Below are 9079 nucleotides of genomic sequence, written 5' to 3' on the forward strand. Positions count from 1 at the left end.
GCGACCAAGAAGTCTGTGTGCAAACACAGGTCACTATCTACACCTCACCTTCAGGGAGCCTGTGAAGCCCACCACTGCCAGGGCCCCATGATCCTGGGACAACTTCCCCGGGAGAATGCACGGTGCACCTCAATCTGGTGCAATATCACGCCAGCCTCTGCCATCACAGGCTCTTCTGCAATCCATACCTCCTCTCTTCCTGGCCTGAGTGAGCCAGAGCCCCCGAATCAGCTGCTTATTTAACCTCATCCTGTCTGAGCGGACAACAGATGCTCTCAGGCGACCTACACAAAAAGCGGGTCCAAATCCAAAGCTGAACCTCAGGAGCTGTGCAAACAAAGAAGAGAAAGGGAAATCTCTCCCAGGAGCAGCAGAAGCAGGGGATTAAATCTCCACAATCAACTTGATGTACCCTGAATCTCTGCAATACCTGAATAGACAACAAATCATACCAAATTGAGGAGGTGGACTTTGGGAGCAATGATATATATATATATTTCCCTTTTTCTCTTTTTGTGAGTGTGTATGTGTATGCTTCTGTTTGTGATTTTGTCTGAATAGCTTTGCTTCTACCATTTGTCCTAGGGTTGTCTGTTTGTCACTTTTTTTTTTTTTTTGGTATAGATTTTAGCACTTGTTATCATTGGAGGATTTGTTTTTTGCTTTGGTTGCTCTCTTCTTTTTTCTTTCTTATTTTTATTACTTAAAAAATTAATAGTTGTTTTCATTTTAATAACTTTATTTTATTTTATTTTACATTTTTATTTTATATTATTTTATCTTCTTCAATCTTTCTTTCTTGCTTTTTTCCCCTCCCTTTTATTCTGAGACATGAGACATGTGGAAGACAGGCTCTTGGTGCCCCAGCCAGGTGTCAGGGCTGTGCCTCTGAGGTGGGAGAGCCAAGTTCAGGACACTAGTAAAAAAGAGACCTCCCAGCTCCATGTAAAATCAAATGGTGAAAATCTCCCACAGACCTCTATCACAATGCCAAGACCCAGCTCCACTCAATGACCAGCAAGCTACACTGCTGCACAACCTACGCCAAACAACTAGCAAGAGAGGAACACAAGCCCATCCATTAGTACAGAGGCTGCCTAAAATAATAATAAGGCCACTGACAACCCAAAACACACCACAAGACCTGGAACTGTCCACCAGAAGGACAAGATGCAGCCTCATCCACCACAACACAGGCACTAGTCCCCTCCACCAGGAAGCCTACACAACCCATTGAATCAAGCTTACCCACTCGGGGCACACACCAAAAACAACAAGAACTATGAACGTGCAGGCTGCAAAAAGAAGAACAAAAACACAGTAAGTTACACAAAAAAGAAGACAAAGAAACACACAGCAGATGAAGGAGCAAGGCAAAAACCCATGAAACCTAACAAATTAAGAGGAAATAGGCAGTCTACCTGAAAAAGAATTCAGAAAAATGAGAGTAAAGATGATCCAAAATCCTGGGAATAGAATGGAGAAAATACAAGAAATGTTTAACAAGGACCTAGAAGAACTAAAGAGCAAAAACACAGTGATGAACAAAACAATAAATCAAATTAGAAATTCTCTAGAAGGGATCAATAGCAGAATAACTGAGGAAGAGGAAAGGATAAGTGACCTGGAAGATAAAATAGTGGAAATAACTACTCCAGAGCAGAAAAAACAAAAAAGAATGGAAAGAATTGAGGACAGTCTCAGAGACCTCTGGAACAACATTAAACACACCAATATTTGAATTATAGGGGTCCCAGAAGAAGAAGAGAAAAAGAAAGGGACTGAGAAAATATTTGAAGAAATTATAGTTGTAAACATCCCTAATATGGGAAAGGAAATAGTTAAGTCCAGGAAGCACAGAGAGCCCCATTCAGGATAAATCCAAGGAGAAACATGCCAGGACACATGTTAATGAAACTATCAAAAATTTAATACAAAGAAAAAATATTAAAAGCAGCAAGGGAAAAACAACAAATAACAGAAAAGGGAATCCCAATAAGGTTAACAGCTAATTTTTTTAAACATCTTTATTGGGGTATAATTGCTTTACAATGGTGTGTTAGTTTCTGCTTTATAAAAAAGCGAATCAGTTATACATATACATATATTCCCATATCTCTTCCCTCTTGCGTCTCTCTCCCTCCCACCCTCCCTATTCCACCCCTCCAGGCGGGCACAAAGCACCGAGCAGATAGCCCTGTGCCACGCGGCAGCTTCCCACTAGCTACCTACCATACGTTTGTTAGTGTATATATGTCCAGGCCTCTCTCTCACACTGTTACAGTTCACCCTTCTCCCTCTCCATATCCTCAAGTCTGTTCTCCAGTAGGTCTGTGTCTTTATTCCTGTCTTACCCCTAGGCTCTTCAGGACATTTTTTTTTCTTAAATTCCATATATATGTGTTAGCATATGGTATTTGTCTTTCTCTTTCTGACTTACTTCACTCTGTATGACAGAATCTAGGTCTATCCTCCTCATTACAAATAGCTCAATTTCGTTTCTTTTTATGGCTGAGAAATATTCCATTGTATAAATGTGCCACATCTTCTTTATCAATTCATCCGATGATGGGCACTTAGGTTGTTTCCATATCCGGGCTATTGTAAATAGAGCTGCAATGAATATTTTGGTACATACTATTTCTCCCTTTTTGAATTTTGGTTTTCTCAGGGTATATGCCCAGTAGTGGTATTGCTGGGTCATATGGTAGTTCTATTTGTAGTTTATAAGGAACCTCCATACTGTTCTCCATAGTGGTTGAACCAATTCACATTCCCACCAGCAGTGCAAGAGTGTTCCCTTTTCTCCACACCCTCTCCAGGATTTATTGTTTCTAGATTTTTTGATGATGACCATTCTGACTGCTGTGAGATGATATCTTATTGTAGTTTTGATTTGCATTTCTCTAATGATTAATGATGTTGAGCATTCTTTCATATGTTTGTTGGCAGTCTGTGTATCTTCTTTGGAGAAATGTCTATTTAGGTCTTCTGCCCATTTTTGGATTGGGTTGTTTGTTTTTTTGTTATTGAGCTGCATGAAATGCTTGTAAATTTTGGAAATTAATACTTTGTCATTTGCTTCATTTGCAAATATTTTCTCCCATTCTGAGGGTTGTCTTTTGGTCTTGTTTATGGTTTCCTTTGCTGTGCAAAATATTTGAAGATTCATTAGGTCCCATTTGTTTATATTTGTTTTTATTTCCATTTCTCTAGGAGGTGGGTCAGAAAGGATCTTGCTGTGATTTATGTCATAGACCGTTCTGCCTATCTTTTCCTCTAAGAGTTTGATAGTTTCTGAACTTACATTTAGGTCTTTAATCCATTTTGAGCATATTTTTGTGTATGGTGTTAGGGAGTGATCTAATCTCATACTTTTACATGTACCTGTCAAGTTTCCCCAGCACCACTTACTGAAGCGGCTGTCCTTTCTCCACTGTACATTCCTGTCACCTTTACCAAAGATAAGGTGTCCATATGTGCGTGGGCTTCCTATCCTGTTCCATTGATCTATCTTTCTGTTCTTGTGCCAGTACCATACTGTCCTGATTACTGTAGCTTTGTAGTATAGTTTGAAGTCAGGGAGCCTGATTTCTCCAGCTCTGTTTTTCATTCGGAAGATTGCTTTGGCTATTCGGGGTCTTTTGTGTTTCCATACAAATTGTGGAATTTTTTGTTCTATTTCTGTGAAAATTGCCAGTGGTAGTTTCATAGGGATTGCATTGAATCTGTAGACTGCTTTGGGTAGTAGAGTCATTTTCACAATGTTGATTCTTCCAATCTAAGAACATGGTATATCTCTCCATCTATTTGTATCATTTTTAATGTTTTTCATCAGTGTCTTATAATTTTCTGCATACAGGTCTTTTCTCTCCTTAGGTAGGTTTTTTCCTAGGTATTTTATTCTTTTCGTTGCAGTGGTAAATGGGAGTGTTTTCTTGATTTCACTTTCAGATTTTTCATCATTAGTATATAGGAATGCCAGAGATTTCTGTGTATTAATTTTGTATCCTGCTACTTTACCAAATTCATTGATTAGTTCTAGTAGTTTTCTGGTAGCATCTTTAGGATTCTCTATGTATAGTATCATGTCATCTGCAAACAGTGACAGCTTTACTTCTTCTTTTCCGATTTGGATTCTTTTTATTTCCTTTTCCTCCCTGATTGCTGTGGCCAAAACTTCCAAAACTATGTTGAGTGAGAGTGGTGAGAGCGGGCAACCTTGTCTTGCTCCTGATCTTAGTGGAAATGCTTTCAGTTTTTCACCATTGAGGATGATGTTGGCTGTGGGCTTGTCATATATGGCCTTTATTATGTTGAGGAAAGTTCCCTCTATGCCTACTTTCTGCAGGGTTTTTATCATAAATCGGTGTTGAATTTTGTCGAAAGCTTTCTCTGCATCTATTGAGATGATCATATGGTTTTTCTCCTTCAATTTGTTAATATGGTTTATCACATTGATAGATTTGCGTATATTGAAGAATCCTTGCATTCCTGGAATAAACCCCACTTGATCATGGTGTATGATCCTTTTAATGTGCTGTTGGATTCTGTTTGCTAGTATTTTGTTGAGAATTTTTGCATCTATGTTCATCAGTGATATTGGCCTGTAGTTTTCTTTCTTTGTGACATCTTTGTCTGGTTTTGGTATCAAGGTGATGGTGGCCTCGTAGAAGGAATTTGGGAGTGTTCCTCTCTCTACTATATTTTGGAAGAGTTTGAGAAGGATAGGTATTATGTCTTCTCTAAATGTTTGGTAGAATTCGCCTGTGAAGCCATCTGGTCTTGGGCTTTTGTTTGTTGGAAGATTTTTAATCACAGTTTCAATTTCAGTGCTTGTGATTGGTCTGTTCACATTTTCTATTTCTTCCTGATTCAGTCTTCGCAGGTTGTGCATTTCTAAGAATTTGCCCATTTCTTCCAGATTGTCCATTTTTTTGGCACAGAGTTGCTTGTAGTAATCTCTAATAATCTTTTTTATTTCTGCATTGTCAGTTGTTACTTCTCCTTTTTCATTTCTAATTCTATTGATTTGAGTCTTCTCCATTTTTTTCTTCATGAGTCTGGCCAATGGTTTATCTATTTTGTTTATCTTCTCAAGGAACCAATTTTAGTTTTATTGATCTTTGCTATTGTTTCCTTCATTTCTTTTTCATTTATTTCTGATCTGATTTTTATGATTTCTTTCCTTCTGCTAACTTTGGGGGTTTTTTCTTCTTCTTTCTCTAATTGCTTTAGGTGCAAGGTTAGGTTGTTTATTCGAGATGTTTCCTGCTTCTTAATATGGGCTTGTATTCCTATAAACTTACCTCTTAAAACTGCTTTTCCTGCATCCCATAGGTTTTGCATCATCGTGTCTCCATTGTCATTTGTTTCTAGGTATTTTTTTTATTTCCTCTTTGATTTCTTCAGTGATCACTTCGTTATTAAGTAGTGTATTGTTTAGCCTCCATGTGTTTTTATTTTTTACAGATCATATCCTGTAATTGATACCTAGTCTCATGGCGTTGTGGTCGGAAAAGATACTTGATACAATTTCAATTTTCTTAAATTTCCCAAGGCTTGTTTTGTGACCCAAGATATGATCTATCCCGGAGAATGTTCCATGAGCACTTGAGAAAAATGTGTTCTGTTGTTTTTGGATGGAATGTCCTATAAATATCAATTAAGTTCATCTTGTTTAATGTATCATTTAAAGCTTGTGTTTCCTTATTTGTTTTCATTTTGGATGATCTGTCCATTGGTGAAAGTGGGGTGTTAAAGTCCCCTAATATGAATGTGTTACTGTCGATTTCCCCTTTTATGGCTGTTAGTTTTTGCCTTATGAATTGTGGTGCTACTATGTTGGGTGCAAAAAGAATTACAGTTGTTATATCTTCTTCGTGGATCGATCCCTTGATCATTATGTAGTGTCCTTCCTTTTCTCTTCTAATAGTCTTTATTTTAAAGTCTATTTTGTCAGATAAGAGAATTGCTACTCCAGCTTTCTTTTGATTTCCATTTGCATGGAATATCTTTTTCCCTCCCCTTACTTTCAGTCTGTATGTGTCTCTAGGTCTGAAGTGGGTCTCTTGTAGACAGCATATATAAGGGTCTTGTTTTTGTATCCATTCAGCCAATCTGTGTCTTTTGGTGGGAGCATTTAGTCCATTTACATTTAAGGTAATTATCGATATCTATGTTCCTATTCCCATTTTCTAAATTGTTTTGGGTTCGTTATTATAGGTGTTTTCCTTCTCTTGTGTTTCTTGCCTATAGAAGTTCCTTTAGAATTTTTTGTAAGGCTGGTTTGGTAGTGCTGAACTCTCTCAGCTTTTGCTTGTCTGTAAAGGTTTTAATTTCTCCATCAAATCTGAATGAGATCCTTGCGGTGTAGGGTAATCTTGGTTGCAGGTTTTTCTCCTTCATCACTTTCAGTATGTCTGCCATTTTCTTCTGGCTTGCAGAGTTTCTGCTGAGAGATCAGCTGTTAACCTTATGGGGATTCCCTTGTGTGTTATTTGTTGTTTTTCCCTTGCTGCTTTTAATATGCTTTCTTTGTATTTAATTTTTGACAGTTTGATTAATATGTGTCTTGGCATATTTCTCCTTGGATTTATCCTGTATGGGACTCTCTGTGCTTCCTGGACTTGATTAACTATTTCCTTTCTCATATTAGGGAAGTTTTCAACTATAATCTCTTCAAATATTTTCTCAGTCCCTTCCTTTTTCTCTTCTTCTTCTGGAACCCCTATAATTTGAATGTTGGTGCGTTTAATGTTGTCCCATAGGTCTCTGAGACTGTCCCCAGTTCTTTTCATTCTTTTTTCTTTATTCTGCTCTGCAGTAGTTATTTCCACTATTTTATCTTCCAGGTCACTTATCCGTTCTTCTCCCTCTGTTATTCTGCTATTGATCCTATCTAGCATATTTTTAATTTCATTTATTGTGTTGTTCATCTTTGCTTGTTTCATCTTTATTTCTTCTAGGTCCTTGTTAAATGTTTCTTGCCTTTTGTCCATTCTATTTCCAAGATTTTGGATCATCTTTACTATCATTATTCTGAATTCTTTTTCAGGTAGACTGCCTATTTCCTCTTCATTTGTTAGGTCTGGTGCATTTTTATCTTGCTCCTTCATCTGCTGTGTGTTTTTCTGTCTTCTCATTTTGCTTATCTTACTGTGTTTGCCGTCTCTTATTTGCTGGCTGCAGGTTCGTAGTTCCCGTTGTTTTTGATGTCTGTCTCCAGTGGCTAAGGTTGGTTCAGTGGATTGTGTACGCTTCCTGGTGGAGGGGCCTAGTGCCTGTGTTTTGGTGGATGAGTTTGGATCTTGTGTTTCTGGTGAGCAGGTCCACGTCTGGTAGTGTGTTTTGGGGTGTCTGTGGACTTGTTATGATTTTAGGCAGCCTTTCTGCTAATGAGTCGAGTTGTGTTCCTGTTTTGCTAGTTGTTTGGCATAGCTTGTCCAGCACTGTAGCTTGCTCATCGTTGAGTGAAGCTGGTTGCTGGTGTTAACATGGAGGTCTCTGGGATATTTTCACCATTTGATATTATGTGGAGCTGGGAGGTCTCTTATTAACCAGTGTCCTGAAGTTGGGTCTCCCACGTCAGAGGCAGAGCCCTCACTCCTGGCTGGAGCACCATGAGCCTTTCATCCACACAGCTTAGAATAAAAGGGACAAAAAGTAGAGAGAATTAGTAGAAGTAGGAAAAAGGAAAGAAAGGAAGAAAGAAAGAAAGGAGGGAAGGAAGGAAGGAAGCAAGGAAGAAAGAAAGAAAGAAAGAAGAAAAGAAGGAAAGAAAGGAGAGAGGGAGGAAGGAAGGAAGAAAGGAGGGAAGGAAGGAAAAAAGACAGAAAGAAAGAAGTTACAGTAAAATAAAGTATAATTTTTTTTTGAATTAAAAACTAATTATTTAGGAAAAAAAAAGGGATGGATAGAACCTTTGGACAAATGGTGGAAGCAAAGCTATACAGAGAAATTCTTACACAGAAGCATACACATACTCCCTTACAAAAAGAGGTAAAGGGGAAAAAATCATAAATCTTGCTCTCAAAGTCCACCTCCTCAATTTGGGATGATTCATTGTCTAAAGGAGGGAAGGAAGGAAAGAAAGAAAGAATGAATGAAAGAAAGAAAGAAAGAAAGAAAGAAAGAAAGAAAGAAAGAAAGAAGGTAAAGTATAATAAATAAATTAAAATTAATTATTAAGAAAAAATTTTAAAAAAACAACAATGGACAGATAGAACCCTAGGACAAATGGTGGAAGCAAAGCTATACAGACAAGATCTGACACAGAAGCATACACATACACATTCACAAAAAGAGGAAAAGGGGAAAAAATCATAGATCTTGCTCTTGAAGTCCACCTCCTCAATTTGGGATGATTCATTGTCTATTCATGTATTCCACAGATGCAGGGTACATCAAGTTGATTGTGGAGCTTTAATCCGCTGTTTCTGAGGCTACTGGGAGAGAGTACCCTTTCTCTTCTTTTTTCTCACAGCTCACAGGGGCTCAGCTTTGGATTTGGCCCTGCATCTGTGTGTAGGTCGCTGGAGGGCGTCTGTTTTTTTGCTCAGTCAGGACGAGGTTAAAGGAGCCGCTGATTCGGGGGCTCTGGCGAACTCAGGCCAGGGGGAGGGAGGGGCACGGCATGGGGTGTGAGCCTGCGGCGGCAGAGGCCGGCATGACGTTGCACCAGCCTGAGGCCCGCCGTGTGTTCTCCCGGGGAAGTTGTCCCTGGATCCCGGGACCCTGGCAGTGGTGGGCTCCACAGGCTCCTAGGAAGAGGGGTGTGGATAGTGACCTGTGTTCGCACACAGGCCCCTTGGTGGTGGCAGCAGCAGCCTTAGCCTCTCCCACCCGTCTCTGTGGTCCGTGATTTTAGCCACGGCTCGCGCACGTCTCTGGGGTCCGTAGTTTAGCTGCAGCTCGCTCCCGTCCCTGGGGTCCGTGCTTTTAGGCGCGGCTCACGCCCATCTCTAGGGTTCATGCTTTTAGCCACGGCTTACGCCCATCTCTGTATTTCCTTTAAGCAGCGCTCTTAAACCCCTCTCCTCACGCACCAGGAAACAAAGAGGGAAGAAAAAGTCTCTTG

This window comes from Phocoena phocoena, chromosome X, assembly GCF_963924675.1.
Source record: "Phocoena phocoena chromosome X, mPhoPho1.1, whole genome shotgun sequence".
Lineage (NCBI taxonomy): Eukaryota > Metazoa > Chordata > Mammalia > Artiodactyla > Phocoenidae > Phocoena > Phocoena phocoena.